This window comes from Alligator sinensis, unplaced genomic scaffold (genome assembly GCF_000455745.1).
Source record: "Alligator sinensis unplaced genomic scaffold, ASM45574v1 scaffold226_1, whole genome shotgun sequence".
In the NCBI taxonomy this organism is placed as follows: domain Eukaryota; kingdom Metazoa; phylum Chordata; order Crocodylia; family Alligatoridae; genus Alligator; species Alligator sinensis.
Genome location: NW_005842028.1, coordinates 2,122,139 through 2,137,860, shown reverse-complemented (window position 1 = coordinate 2,137,860; position 15,722 = coordinate 2,122,139). Strand labels below are relative to the sequence as shown.

The 15,722-nt window shown below is 41.9% G+C and overlaps 1 protein-coding gene across 7 annotated transcripts in view; it reads left to right on the top strand.

Annotated features, from left to right (window-relative positions):
• The first annotated feature begins 4,765 nt into the window (after positions 1 to 4,765).
• Positions 4,766 to 15,722, top strand: part of GKAP1 (G kinase anchoring protein 1) — a 45,335-nt gene continuing 34,378 nt past the window's right edge. For 5 of the 7 annotated variants that reach the window (XR_003093738.1, XM_014519309.2, XM_014519308.2 and 2 more), the window contains exon 1: positions 4,766 to 4,897. The gene's annotated coding sequence lies outside the window, so the exon portion shown is untranslated. Of the gene's footprint in view, positions 4,898 to 4,926; positions 5,144 to 5,599; positions 5,647 to 15,722 lie in introns of those variants that run through there. The other 2 variants (XM_025202515.1, XM_025202516.1) reach the window with 2 other exon arrangements.

Here is a 15,722-nt window from a genome sequence, read left to right as displayed (position 1 = left end):
GGAGCCACTAGGATCTTGCAGCCGGGGCAGCTTGGTCAGTGCCAGGGCAGGGCAGGGCAGGGGGCTGCTCTGGAGCCACTAGGATCTTGCAGCCGGGGCAGCTTGGTCAGTGCCAGGGCAGAGCCACGATCTGCAGCCTGTGTGCCCCTGCCCTGGCCCTGGCTATCTAATTTTGACTATATATGAACACATGTACACAACATGCATAAAGTAGAAACAATTCTACTACAAAGTAGGCAGAAAATAAACCTCAGTCTTGCCATCACAACATAGCTGTGGCTGGGGTCTCGATGGAGACCAGCCCCAGCCATGTGGGCAGGGGATTCTGGGAAATGGATCCCAGCTGCTGGCCAGATCCTCCATTTTGCCCACCTCTGTACTAGATAAAAAGGGAGAAATTACCATATTTACTTGGATCCAAGACAAGTTTTTTTTCCCCTCCATTCAACATGGGAAGAGAAAAAGCTTTATCTTGGATTCAGTTAGCAAGTAGCAGACGGAGATGCAGCTGAGCTTGTGGCTGGAGCTAGAGTCAGATCCATTGCTTGTACCAGGCTGGGGCCAGGACTGGAATCATTTCCCCCACTGCTGCTGGGAGTCAGCAGCTGTAGTAGTCCCAGGTCCCAGGGCCTAGGCCAGGGGTGTGGGTTGGGACTCGCATGGCAGCACAAGTGAGGGATCATGTGGTTGAAGGTCAGGGATCATGTGGCAGGGGAGGCTGGGTTGGAGCTGCAGTAGCCATTGCTGTGTACCCAGAGCAGGGGCTGGAGCCACTGTGTGCTCAGTGCCCTGGGCTAGAGATGGAGCCAGAGCTACCACATAGCATAAGTGGCAGCATGGGGACCAAGTAACTGTGCAGGGAAGGCACTGGTGGGGGTCAAGTGACAGGGGACAGCAGGCAGCAGAAGAGCAAGTGTTGTGGGGGAGGTGGCAGGCATGGGCAGGAGGGCAAGTGGCAAGGGAGTGGGGGCAAGGGGCAGGAGTGAAAGGGGGAGGTCAGGCCACCTGCCCCATTTCTTATCTATCCCATCCCCCCACTACTACTTACTTTGCTGCAGTGGTAGGGGGGTAGGGGTAATTTAACATCACCCTCCAATAATTGGATTCTATGCATGGAAAATTATAACAAATTTATATTTTCTGTGTATAGATTCTAATTATTGGGGGGTTGCCTTGGATTTGGGCAAATATGGTAGTTTTAAATGGACTTTGACTATCTAAATATAAAAGCAAAAAAAAGGTGCTGGCAGAAAAAGGGGTTACAAGTGCAGACAGTGAGTCAAGAACAGAGATACTGAAAGATAATGATTAAAATCTGATTAAATATTTGAGTGAAATAGCAGCTCAACAAAGCTGAGTTGCTCAAAACATTCTTGTATTCCCCCTCACATCCTTGTTTTTGCTAATAAAAAATAAGACAGACTACAAGACTTACTTCCAGTCTGACATACCAGTCTTGATGTCATTCACTTAGTATTTATGGCATACACTGACATTTCACTAATATGCAATGTGGGAGTAAAAACAATGTGATGATTTAATTTAGTGTGGTCTTCCAAGTCATGGTTCTACTGATTAACACTTGTTTTGGCTGTTAAATCAATGCTAAAAATAACCAAAAATATGTGTGGGGGGGGGGGTGTGGACTGGCAGTGATTAAAAATGTTCTGTCTATAATAGTATCTGAATATCATGGTGGCAGCTGGCAAGGCTAAGATACTGGTATATAAGATCAGTTGTCTTTTCCATTATACTTGGTTTACTAGGAATATACATGAATGGTGATATTTCATCCCATTTGCATGAGTACCTATGCATCACTTAAAACTACTCAAACCATTTGTTAAAATCCTGATCTCAGAGGTCAGTGGGAGTTTTATTATTAAATGTGACATAGGTTTGGTTCTAGTAACAGGAGGAGCAGCGTGCCAAAATCTTCACTGCCCTCTGCTTTGGGATGAATTTTGCCCAAACTGTAGAGTTGTTAGTTGTATTGTTACTGTCCAATGTATTACTTTAGCTCAAATGTAAGTTTACTTGAAGGAAAATTGAAAAAGATAGATTTTATTAACACATTCTTATTTGTAACTGATCACAAAGCTGCTTACTTTTTATCAAGGAAACAAAGGTTAAGAATGCAAATTTTTGTGGCACATTCTTCAGTGATAATTTAAACTGTGGAAACATGAAGAGCCAAGCTATTAAACCCTGAAATGTGGGCATTATTAAACTTTTACAGATGTTTCAAGACTTCTAATTCTCTGTTATGTTAAAGATGAGGATAGAAACTCTTATCTTAAAAGATTATTCCAACTGAGAACAGCTATTAGGAGTGAAGACTAAGGAGTGCAGCTGGCACTCTGTGTACAATATTAACCCCTATCCATGTTCTAAGAAATCACAGCGCTTAATTGCATTTCCAGTTTCACTTAACACTCCCCTCACAACTGTTACAGCCATATTAGGTTACTTTATTAATCCAGTACTGATACTGATGGAAAATACCAGCAATACAGTTGCAATATTGCAGAGGTCCACTCAGCAAAGTCAATGACACTCTTACACTCCCCTCTTTAATTCCACTCCCCCCCGCCCCGTACTGTGCAGAATATCTTATACTATTGACACTTTTCAGATGCTTAAACTTCTATGATCATATGCATGAGATTTATTTTATAAGATTTATTTAATAAGATGTACTTCATACATTCTTAAGGTCTCTTTTGTTTCAACATATACAAATGTTTTATGCTATGCCATTTTTAATTTGTCTAAATATAGAGAATAATGGTAGATTTATTTTTTAAAGTGAACAGCTGTTCCTACAAATGTAGCTTGATTGAGCTGTCCAGAGATTTATGGAATAGGTACATGTATTACACAGACTGAAGGAAGTGATACAACTGAACACATGTGCCTTGTTGGTCAAGTTCCATAGTTGCAAGATACAATGGTACAGTTTCCTGATTGAAACTCTAACTGGGCTGTAATTATGTAGCCTAAACAAAGCTTTACATTTTCTATTGCATACAAACCTTTATGGGAGGAGGGGACAGTCCTCATGGTGAGAAGGAAATATGGGCACAAAACCCCCCACTAAAAACATTGCCAAAACTATCTTAAAAACATATTTAAATATAGTAAAGGGAAAGTAAGCAGTGAAATCTGCCATAAAAATCACCTCCTTGAAAATGTGATTTCACTGTCACAAAGGCATGGGGTTAATAGAAAACCTTCCAACTATAGTTTTTTAACCAAACAACATAAAAAAAACTGGAAAGGATTCTTTAACTGCTCTAGGTCACATGAATGGAGACTCGTAAAATTTCTCATATAGATACTGTAAATGGGGTGTCAGCAAATATTGGATATAAATTAATACTGTGCAAGAGAGAAAAGTGATAAATTTAACAATGGAAGGCTAACCCAATTTAAGTACCCAGATATGGTCATTGCCCTTAAAGATCAAAAAGAAAGAAAGAAGCCTTGACCTCTTAAGATATTGAGAGAAATATCTTGACAAAATTCAGAACTTTAAAATGTAAGGAGCTGAGTATTTTGACTTGCTAGATCTATAATAGGTTTTGGTTTGTTTTTTTTTTTTTTCACCATCTGGCTAGTCTCTTCTGATGTAATTTTAAGTATGTGTGTGATTTTTATTTACTTTGCTTTTAATTTAGAAAATGAAGGGACAGCTATATCGCTGGGGTTGCCAGACTTCTTGGAATACTCCTAGTCAAGCTTCTAATATTTTGGGAGGAAATGAGGTACATGTGGCTGTGCTGCTTTGGCTCTTTGTAAATGCCTACTTCAGTACTAGACAAGCTCAATAATGTGTAAGAGAAAGAAAAGAAGATGGTTTTGTGGCTGAAAGCTGTGGAGGCCAACCTTTTTTGGCAGGTGTGCCATCAATTAGTCCTGGACCCTCCCTGAGTACCATGCCCACCTTCTACTACTGCCTGCCAGATCTGCTGCTCAGCTTTCTACTTCCCACCCTGTGTTCTCTTGTGCAATCTGGGGCTTGGTTTTCTGCTCCCTACATTCCCTGCCTGATCTGCTGTTCTGCTTTCTGCTCCCTGCCCTCTTGGCTCTCTGCTACTTGTCGCCCCCTGCCCGATCTGCAGAGGCTGCCTGTGCCCCGGGGGTGTCCCTGCCACAGGGTGGCTGAAAGCATTGGCTTAGGAGGTGGGACAGCTGTGCTACAGCCTAGGCCGTTTCTAGCCGGGCCTTCCAACAGCATTGCCAGGTCTTAAATATGAAATGATTATATTGGAAGCTCAAAATGATTATTTGCTGAACAACTATCATCATACACTGAAAAAATTATGCAAATAAGTCTGCAAATAAGTTGTCCTCTTTATTTCCTATTGCTCACTATAATGAGTGAGAACTGGGTCATCAAAGTCGAAGCATTTCTTTATTTCGAGGCAAGCAGTCCTAAGAAAGTGCTGACAGCAAACCCCCAAGTCACTCAAGACTCTCTGAGGGTGACTTGGGTTCTGCAAATGCTGCCACAAGGACCTGCCTCAACCATTAGCCTACATTTTGAGCACTTCGACTGTTAGTGATCGCACAGGATGTAGAGCAACAACAGTCGAAGTGATCAAAATGTAGGATGTTTGAGGCGCATCGAAATCATGGCGCACCAGGCAACAGCAGTGCCAAGCTCCGCGCTGCCCGGTACGCTAAGTATTTTGAGCCATCCCGGCGCCCATAGGCTCCACGGCGCATCCCGCGCAGTGAGCAGGCGCGGGCCGCAGCCAACCAGCGAGCGAGGTAAATAAACAAACCTGGTGAGGCAAGGGCGCGCGCTCCAGAGCCCCGCCTCGCCCCGCCCCCCCGGCAGCGTCGCGCGGCCCGAGACTTCTGGGGAGCCGTTAAACGGCCGCGCGCGGCGGTAAGTGATACTACTCGCGCCGCTTTGGGACCCCCCCGGGGTCGGGCTCGTCCGGGCCGGGGCAGGGCCGGCCGCCCCGGGGAAGACCTTGGGGGCCGCGGGTGTCGGGAGAGGCCCCGGAGCCCGCGGGGCCGGTTCCGCGTCGCTCCTCCCGCTCGGGGCTTCTTTTCCCCTTGCCGCTGCTGTGCTGCCCGGAGGCGGCGGGTGCCGCGGGATACGCGTGTGGGAGCGACGGGTTGAGGCTGGGTAAACGGGCTCTTTCCTTGGAGCCGCCAAGTCGTCGGGGGCAAGGGGCTTTGTGGGCACAGATCTCCTGGGTGGGGGGAGAAGTGGCTGCCTTGGGTGGTGACTGGTGGCGGGCGGGTGTGCTGCCTTGGGTGGTGATTGGTGGCGGGCGGGTGTGCGCACACACGAGGAGACTGGACGGGCATCTCACTGGGGTCACCAGACCCTACCTGTCTTTCCTGCCTGGTGTGGGGGGGCTGGACCCCATGATCTTCCGAGGTCCCTTCCAGCCCCTAACAACCTATGAGTCTGTGTGCACACGGGTGTGTCGTAGTGGCTACATTTCGGAGCATGGGGGTGTGCACATGTGTGTCATGACTGGCTGCACGTCAGAGCATTGGGTGGGGGGGATGGGACAGTACATGTGTGTATATGTAGGGCCCAGATGAAGCTTCTCGGCCTCTTGTGGGCTAAGATCAAGTGGGGATGTCTGAATCCCAAGGTCTCCAGGCTTGGGCCTGCAGGTAGGATGGTTGCCAATGGATTTGGGAGTATCTGAAGTCCTAGGGTGAGAGCCTGGGAGGAGGATGCTGGCCAGTTGTCGTGCCATCCGTGGTGTGTAGAAGGATTGAGTTCTGCTTGCTCAATCAGTGTGGTTTCTGGAACGATCGAGTTCTGCTCATTCGATGTGATTTAGAACTGATTTGGCTGATTTGACCTTGAACATGAAATGTGTTGATACAGAAAAGGATGTATATATGTCTGTGTATGTTTAATGCCATTGGCTGCGCTTCAGAGCATTTGGTGGTGACTGGTGGGAGGGGTGGGATTTGTGTGTGCGTGTGTCTGTCTATGTTATGACAGTGATTGTACTTCAGAGCATTAGGTGGTGTGTATATAAGCAGGTATCATTTGGGAACCAAGAGTTCTAGTTTTTTGTATGTCGTCTTGTCTCAGACCAACACAGCTACCAAGTACACCTTTGTGTACATATATATATTTTAGAGCATGCGGTGCTGACTGGTGTGTGCATGTGTATGTAATGACAGTGCTTGTAGTTCAGAGCACTAGGTGGTGTCAGGGGGAGTGTATATGGGATATACACTAGTCAGAGTGAGATCTCTCCAAATGCGATTGTGTAACAGTTAATGACTAACCTGGTTTTCCTCAGATTGGGTTGATGGTTAAATTTGAGAAACCCAAACTTAATCTGAGAAAAAAGCCTAGTTAAGAGAAGACTTGTTTAGCTGTTTTAAAGTACGAATGTATCCTTGTCAAATAATCTTGAATTTAGAAAATCTCTACCCCATTCTTGTATAAACCCAGCCTTAACCCAGCTACAAGGTATACCTTTCTTGCTACCCAGCTGGTTGCACGTAAAGTCTCTTCTGGATTTTTTTTTCCCCCTGTTTAAACCAGTCAAAGTTCCTGTTCTTAAATAGGATCAGCTGCTCTGCACAAACCTTTAGTCCTGCAACTCTGTTCAAGTGGGACTCTGAGCTTTTCTCTAATGGCTTTTGTATGTCCCTGTGTGAATAGGGATGATCCTGGCTTAGGCAGAGGTTTGGACTAGATCAGCAGTCACCAATCAGTGGATTTCGATCCACCAGTAGATCTTGGAGCCTCTTGCAGTAGATCTCGGAGTCTGTCTGAGGCTGGGGTTGGGGGGGGGGCTGAGTGCCCGCATGGATGCATGTGCTTGCCCCAGCCCAGCAGGTTAGTTCGTGGGGTAGGGAAGGGGCAGGGGCTAGATCAAGGTTCCTGCAGTGAGGGACAGTGCCACAGAGGCAGGAGTAAGTTGAGTGGGACCCCAGCCAGGTGGGACTGGCCTGCTGGGGGAGGTGTGGTCCCAAATAATGTTATCTCCCTCTGCCTCAATCTGCCCCTCCCCACGACTTACCTGCTGGGGGGGGCTGGCGGCGCATGGTAGATCTTGGGTTGCTTTTAAATGCCAAAAGTGATCTACTTTAAAAGGTTGGAGACTACTGGACTAGATGACCTCTGGAGGTCCCTTCCAGCCCTACTTCTCTGTGATTCTATGAATGCAAGAGACCACCTATTTTTTGGAGCATATTGCAGAATTGTGACCTAGCATCTTGTAAGCCTTTGAGCAAACAGTAGAAAAAATGCAATTTAAAGGAAGAACAAGAATGCTAGAGTAGCAAAGGTGCTTTTGTAATCTAAAGGACTTTGGAAATAGCTTGTAAAAACACAGATAATGAAATGTGCGTTAGGTTTGCCATTATAAAAGGTCAGTGACTGATTTGTAGGTTAGTTTAGAAGTAATTAATCTTGATTCTGTCACAGTCTCCTAGGTCAGGGTTGTCAGCTTGTAAGAAAAGAAGTCTAAAAAGGCTCATCCTTAAAGTCTGTTTAAAAAAAACAAAAAAAAGAGAGAGAGAAGGAAAAGAAACCATGGGCTTGACTGAGGCTGGACGTAAGTGTTACTAGACAGAGCATGGCAGCAACAACTTTTGTCTGAGCTCGAGTGCAGCTTGGTACTCTTCAGGGAACTGTCTGTCAGGAATTTACGGTCCATGGGAACCTCTGTGGCTGGCCTCTGCCATATCCTGCTGCTGCATCCCAGGCTTTGCCTGCCTGTAATGGCTGCTCACCTGGAAGCTAGGTAAGACGCGTGGCACTAGGTGGGACAGGGAGAGGGCAGTGCAGCTGGGATGGAGCTGCAAGGTGGGAGAGAGATGGCAGGTGGAGTCTAGGCAGGACAGGAGTGGGGCTGGCAGAGGTCAGGGTGGGGTAGGGACAGCAGGGTGCAGTTGGGGGTGTATCAAGATGTAACAGTGAGTAGGGGGGCCCTGGATTGGGGGCATTATGTTGATAAAATCATTACTGCAGCCAAGCATGACTTTTATTCTGGGTGGAGGCTCAAGCCAGATTTAGAAAGTTTGTGTTAAACCCCTAAATTTGAGTCCAGCTCTTATTGATGTCCAGGCCCTGACAGAAGGATTATATTTATATTACCTAAAACATATGTCAGTACAAACATATGCAAGAGGCAAGGATTTCTTCTGGTGAGATCTTTTCTTAGGCCAGCTATGTAGCTGAGATAGTCAGACTAGCTTTTGAATATAAGGCATTCTTCCTAATGTCTTGGATTTGGAAGTTTATCTAACTTCATCCCAGCTACATAGTTGGTTCAAGAAAAGATATCGCCCTAAGAAATCCTTTTGCCCCTCATAATTTTTGGACCATCATGACTACAACAGCACTCCTACACTACAGTAAAAAAGTATGTCAGTCAGAAAGTTTGGTTATCATTAAAAAGTTTACATATTGTCAGTTAAAATAACAAACCCAAAACTTGGGTTGGCAACCCATTATATATCTTGAGTTTTTTAGAAACCACTACAGTGCATGTAGGAACTGCTTTGTCATTGTATTGAAGAATATTTCAGGTGCTTAGAAATGGAAGCTGTCACTAATAGTTTAATTCTGATTTTTTGTTTTTAAACCAAATGGACTTTTGCTTGGAGTGGTACAGACAGACTCCTTCCTTCCTTCCTTCCTTCCCCCCCCCCCCCCCCCCCCCCCCCCCCACCCGCGCATACACTTTGGCTGCCCATATCCAAACCTAAAGGCACCTGAATTTCGGAGGTAAAGTGATCAGCATTTCATGATCAAACAGGCCTCATTAGTCCCTCTCAGGTAAAACACCGAAAAGCACCAGCTTCACCTTGGTTGAAATTCTAAATATACAGTTTTTAAATGGCAGTTGCTTTATTTCTAGTTGTATTTTTGTTTGCACTACAAAATACACATTTATTATAAAAATTATGATTATTTTATTTACCTGACAGTTGACTAAAATTTTCTGTTCATCTGCTTTCAAATCATATTAGCTAAGTTTTGTGGTTGAAATAGGTTTCTTGTACTATGTGCTACAGATTTTGCTTACAAAATGGCATTTAAGAGAAGATGTATTTATTTCTACTCCAGAGCAGAAAAGTGATTAGTTTTTCCTTCTTGAACAAATAAATATGATTGTGATGCAATATAATTTCTCAAATTTAGGAACAGCTGTTCTCTTTTGCTAGCTGTTTTAAACCACAAAATCCTACTCTTCTTGAAACACCCTCCCACGTGTGCATACAGGGGCCAGGGATTATGCAACAAACATCATATAAACAAGAGCAATAAAGAAGCAAATACTACTTTACTACTTTGAACTTTTAATTGTTGCCCAGTAATGAGCTACTACTTTTAATGGGAAGCATGCTTACAATTCTGCTGACCTTACAAATGGATAAAGGTCTTATTTTGGGCCTGCCAATAATAACTCCTTGAAACAGATTGTAAATATAGGACTTTCCTATTAGCTATTGTTGTTACTTTTTAAAAGTATGACAGTGTACTACTAATGCCAGGTTGTTTTCATGGCATACGAAGCTGAGTTTTTTAACTCTTTATTATGCTTTGTTGTATTACCCGCAAGAAGCTGACTAATACAAGAAAATATACAAGGCATTTTAAGTTGATGGTGATTCTGTGTATTATACAAGGCATTTTAAGTTGATGGTGATTCTCTGTTTGTGTATTTCCTCTTCTTTTTTTTTTTTTTTTTTGCTACTCTACCTGTCATTGCATCATGTCTAAAATTAAATTGCAAACTCTTCAGGGCAATGACTTTATCTTATGTTTTTTGGAAAGTACCTGGTATACTTCTGAGACCTGTAAAAGAAAATCTTTTCTTTGCTGTAATATCTTTGTTTAAAATAGCCTTAATAAACGAGTAGAGGTGCTTTGGAAGTTAAAGGCCCAAGTATGATAACTATCTATAGCAAAGTCAGGGATCCCCTGTTATTTGAATGAATGCCTTTGCTAGAGGTTGTAATTACTTAATGTGTAGTACAATTATTTGTGAAGGCATGCATTTGTATTTGATTGTAATTAGGACCATACACTTATTTCTTTGCAACTCAGTGAAAGTTATTAATATTTTTAATACATTACTATAAAATGAACATGGGTCTTGCAATCCTGTTTTAGCTGTAAATTTGTTTGTTTGTTTTTTTTAAATGTAGGAGGTAAACATGAAGTAAAATTATGTAAAATGTCATAGATTTACCAATTCACATCCAAACTTGCAAGTGGAACTTTAATAGCGTGTGTTATTAAAGTTCACGCTAATAACTTAGCAAATAATCATTGCTAGTTATCTAAAGACTAGTGGATTATGTGAAAAGCATACTCTACATTAGGGTTCTATTTAAAAAAAAAAAATCACTTGAGGCATCTTCCCATTCAAAAAAATAAGTACAGCCTGGTTTAAACCGTATAGAGCTACTACTTCTACTGGCAGAACTTCTGTGGTGGCAGAAAACTCTTCCAGCAGAGTAATGCCAGCCATACAAGTGAAAGAAGGCTCAGTCGCCACCCAGCAGCTGACAGAAAATGGAGATAGATGCAACTGTGCTTTTGGCCAGCTGCCACAAATCCCTTAACAACTAATGCCTTCCAGGATGCTCTATGCATCCTGCTGGCATAGTGTTATAGAATAGAATTGTATAATTCTGGCTGGAGGTTAAAAGCTGTATAAAATTAGATGAAAACTCTTGAGCAGTTCTGCTGGCGTTGCACTAGAAAATCCTACAAATCGGAGATCTGAAATATTGTAAGATAGTGCTCTTCAAGTGGCAGCCTGCAGGTTGTTTGGGGACTGCACATTAACCCCTTGCAGGGCCCTTGTTGATCTGAGTGCTGCTGCATCTGGCATCTCTAGGCTCTTCAGCTTTTGCTTCTTGCTCCCACTTTTGGGAGCAGGCAGTGCCATCCACAGCACTGGTGGCACAATGCAGCAAAGGAGCTGGGGAGGGGTGAGGAGGGAAGTGCCACACATACACACAATGCAGCAGCCATCCATGTGCATGGTGAAGGGGGTGCAGCTGCCTGGGACCCTGTGGATCACGCTAGTGTGGCCCTGGCAACTTAGAAGCTGTACAGCCCTGTTCTTAAAACTATGTGATGTCATCTGTGAATCAGCAGTATGATAAGGTCATACCTTTTGAACTGGAAAAATATTTCATGTTTCATAACAACTGTATTTTCTTTTCAGTTGAACTGGGGGTATCTTCTTTCAAAGTTTTGGAGAAAGTACTCCTCTATAGAAAAAGCCTACTGAGGAACACAAGGGAAAGCCTTATAAAGTAAAGACTAACAATAGTCCCTTTTTTCCGGCAGTGAGAAAATAAATAATTAATGCCATGCTCAAAACCATAAGACCATCTTTAAAATAGTTTGTGCAGCTTTTTACTCATTTTCATAGACTTTGTCCATATTCCGTGTAGTCAGGAAAGGAGTTGCTTTACTGATGCATTCCAGAGATCATCCAGTGTGAATAGGCAGTCGGTTCTGTTTCAGGGAACTGTTAAAGGTGTACATGTATTCTTTCTTGGAGCCAGGAACAAAGATGTTAGCGGGAAAAAGACTTCTGTTAGAGATGTTTTCCAATTCCCCCAAAGAGACATAGGACTACATTGCCTTTTTGGATCTCAGAAAGTTAAAGTTTTGGTTATACCTTCCTATTCCTTTCAGCACTGGTTTGGAACTCTTGACCCTAGAGGGGCTCATTTCCACATACGCAGATTTGCATGCTACAAAAATGTGTAGGATTCTTTTATCAGTTCTATCATTATTGGTTACAAGATTCTTCCCTTCCCCATGTGAGCTGCATCTTGGGTGTTCCCAAAATATTGGTGAGAGCCAACTGAAGGTGGCGTACGTTTCTACCTACATACAGATGGCTGGTTTGTTTAATCTCAACCACTTCCCCTAGACTTTGCAAATGACTTGCAACTGCTTCAAGAACTAGGCTTCCTAATCAAGTGAAAAAGTTCTATGTTACCTACATCCTCATTACACTTACTGTATAGTTTGGCTTTGGTAAAAGGAAAGGCTTTCCAGCAGAATACAGGAACCTAAGTACATGCAGGCTTGTTCTGGCAGAGAACTTGGCTACTTTAGTCATCTAGACTTTGTGACTTCTACCACTTTCGTCTTTTATACCCAGTTAAGGATGAGACCCCTATAATGCAAACTGGCTCAGCAGTGTAGATGACAAGGCTGTCTTGTCTGGATATTGCAGAAAGTATTGCTCTCTATAGAAAAGGCCCAGTCAAAAAAGTGATGACCTTTAAAGGGAGGACTAACAAGTCTTCTCCTTTCCTTTCTTTTTCTTGAGGCACAAGTTTGTAACATGCTCCAAAGCCACATACCAGTTACGTTGAAAGAAAGTTCTTTGCTTCTTCAGATATTGGAATCAGAAGAACAAAATTAGACGGGAATGTTTTTTTGCACCATCAGCCTCTTAAACAGTTGCCATCTCGGGTATCTGCAGTGTATTAATAGATCAGCCAAGACCTGCACAAGCATCGTAAGTTAGACTCTAAAACAACAGTGGCAGTCAGGATTTTCCAGAAGGGAGAGTATGCAGGGAGAAAGTGTGTCCACCAGTCTTAGTCACATTAAAAAAAAAAAAAAAATGTTCTTTGAAGAATGAATGCCAGAGGCAGTGAACCGGCTTTCTCCTCTATTAGGAAACAGATCTTGTTTCCTTTGTCTTTTTCCCAGTTTCCTTTTAATAATAATATAGCATGTAAGTTCTTTTGCAGGATAACTCAAAAACAATATTCAGTGTGCAGTTGGGTGGACAACAGAAGTCAGTTGTACTTCTGATGTTTATGCAAGAAACTTGGCAAAACAGGAGATCGGATTGAGATATAGACCGGCTGAAAACTTCATTCCAAAGTCTCTCTGCTTTGTAGCACAGTATGTGGGACTTTGATTGTTCTAGAACTTTGTTACTCAGTATAATTACAATATAGAGAATTCTCTGTTCTCTCAGCCTTTTGACATTTGCATAACTTTTTGTCTTTTTTTTTTTTTAAGACTTGTGTTGTGACTAAAAATGTTTTTAGGACTTCTTTTGTGAAAAAAGAGTTCTGTTGTGAAAAAGGATAGTCTTTTTATTCTCAACAGACTCTCACCTACCAGTCTAACATTCCATCCAAAGATACTTACTGCATTTCAGTTCCCTAAAATTATGTCTGTAATTATATACCTTGAAGCCATTACTTTTGGCCACTTAAAAGTTACTAAAGGGAGTGTTAGCCTCCCTTTGGGAAAACACAGCAACTTCTTGTGATCTAAATTTGGGACTGATAAAGTACCTTGCTGCTTTTCTCTCTCCCCCTTTTTTTTTCCCTTTCCCCTGAACCTCTGCAGTTCTGCCCTTTCAGTTTCTCTCGTTAACATTTTCTGTGAGTAAATTTCACTGTGTTTAAGGCTTATTTTTTTACAATACTCCATGAGAATAAAGTGATCTTTGCCCCTACAATAGGAAGGAAGTTGGGGTGCGGTTTAGATGGTGACTTCAGACAATGTACCATTAGACCTTAAAATTGTCACTTCCATGAAGACCAGTCAAATTATATATCTTAAAGAGTACTGAGTGTAGTCAATACAGGAAAGATTTTTTTCTTCATGTTTTAAGCATGAAGATAGACTCATATGTCCTACTTGATTTAAGTTTTGGATTAATTTTGAAATTATGTAGTACGGCTTCATTGTCATCATTAAGTTGTACTTTTTCTTGCATACATTTGAATTTCTAGAACAGGGTCTATCACTTTAAAATTATTTATACATAGATATCACTCATTAAATAACCAAGAATTTTACTAATTACTACAGGTTTTATCACTATCAAAAACCTTGAATGCATATTATATGAAACATTGTCCTATGTGCATAGAATTTCATCTCGGATCATGGCTATTTTTTTTCCTTCTGTAATATATAATGCATATAAACACTAGTAATTTAATCAACGTGTCTATATTGGGAAGAATTATGACACAATTTAAGTTTGTGGCATTTATGATTTTGCTGTATATGATATGAATAAAAAATGGCTTTTTCCAGATTTGTACTTAATTTGTATACTTAGTCATGCATTTAATTGTATTGACAAATACAGTATTCTGTAAACTATCCTGACATTGCAAAGTTTGTAAAAAGCTATGCAAAACACTCGACCATAAATGTAAAGAGTATGAACTACTTGGAACAGACATTCACCATACATGGCTAATTCACAGCTGTGAATCTCTATATACCTTTTCCCATGCACATGACCTGGATTAGTTGTTAATAGTATTTTGGACGGCATTTACTTCAGCAGTTAACTAGGGAATCTTTTATTAACTTTTGCTCTATCAGTACAGATTTGAGTGGGTAGACTGTCTTCAGGTGTCCTGTGTTGAATAAAAATAGCACTCCTCTCCAGCCTCAACTCCAGTTTAGGCATCATTGCTGTGATCAGAGAGAAGCAACAAATCATTCACTTCTTGCATGATGATCATAGCTGATAACAGGTGGCTTGCTGACTAGATTTAGTGGTGCATCCATGTCATTGTAAACACAGTGTGTCTTTGGGACTATTTTTTATTCCTTCCTGCATCTGTCACAATCTGTTAGGGTTTGGGACACTGGAAACCCCCAGGCTTTTCCTTGACAGATGAATAGTAGCATACTCTGTACAGTGAGACATTCTTTTCTCTGCCAGATGTAATAGAATTCTATTTTTCCAAGAACTACTACATCAGAATCAATATACCATACCAAGCCCATGTCTCTTCTGCAAATAACACAGCACACAATATTCTAGTATACTAGCTTCTTTGTGGCTGTGAGGTTAGACTCCCAGAGAGTTATTTTTTTCATTGATTGTAGCTACATCTGTCTTGTCTGGTTGCTTAATGTTTTTTCTGTATAACATTTCATTATATGAAAAGAACTGTGTCTTATCGCTTTTACAAATAAATGTTTGCTGGTTACCCTTATCTATTGATAAGGGATTTTTAATTGTTTCCAAATTCCCAGTCACAATATATTCAGAGAAATCTGATTTATAAGCACTATTATGTCTAAATACTTTGGTTGTTTTTTTTTAACTTATTTAACCTTGTTTCATGTGTAATCTCTAGAAACGTATGACATCTGGTATGGGGTCTTTGACAGCAGCTACTCCTTTAAGAACCACAGCACTGACATTGAGTGGATTCAGTGTTCAGTGCAAAATCCACTTCAGAATAAAATTGACTTTATAAGTTTTGCTTGTTATAGAAGGAGAGAGAAATGCTGACTCCCGTGTGACAAAAGAACTTTAAGTTACATTCCTTATTTTAACAAGCAATGAACAATCATTGGAGGGGTTTTTAAGAAGGTTTATTTGCTATGTCTCCTTTGACTTAGCTTTTTGAAGAACCAAATTGCTTTGCACAATGATTCTCTCAATTTGGGATTCTTTTCATCACAAGTGTATTGAGAGATGCATAGATATATTGGTCCATATCAGATCAGCACCAATAAAAGGAAAATTAACAATATCAGCAATCTGCTTTATTTGGCTGGTATAGCCAATAATGTCACTGATAAATGCTGTGTGTATGCGCACAGCTGCAGCATGTATGTGGCCAGGAATGGGGCAGGAACAGGTGCCGCCCAGGGTGGGGGAGGGAAGGGAAGGGATGGCTCTCCGCCACTGTGCTCACCCCCTGGGGTGTAGGGCAAGCGTGGGCTTGGG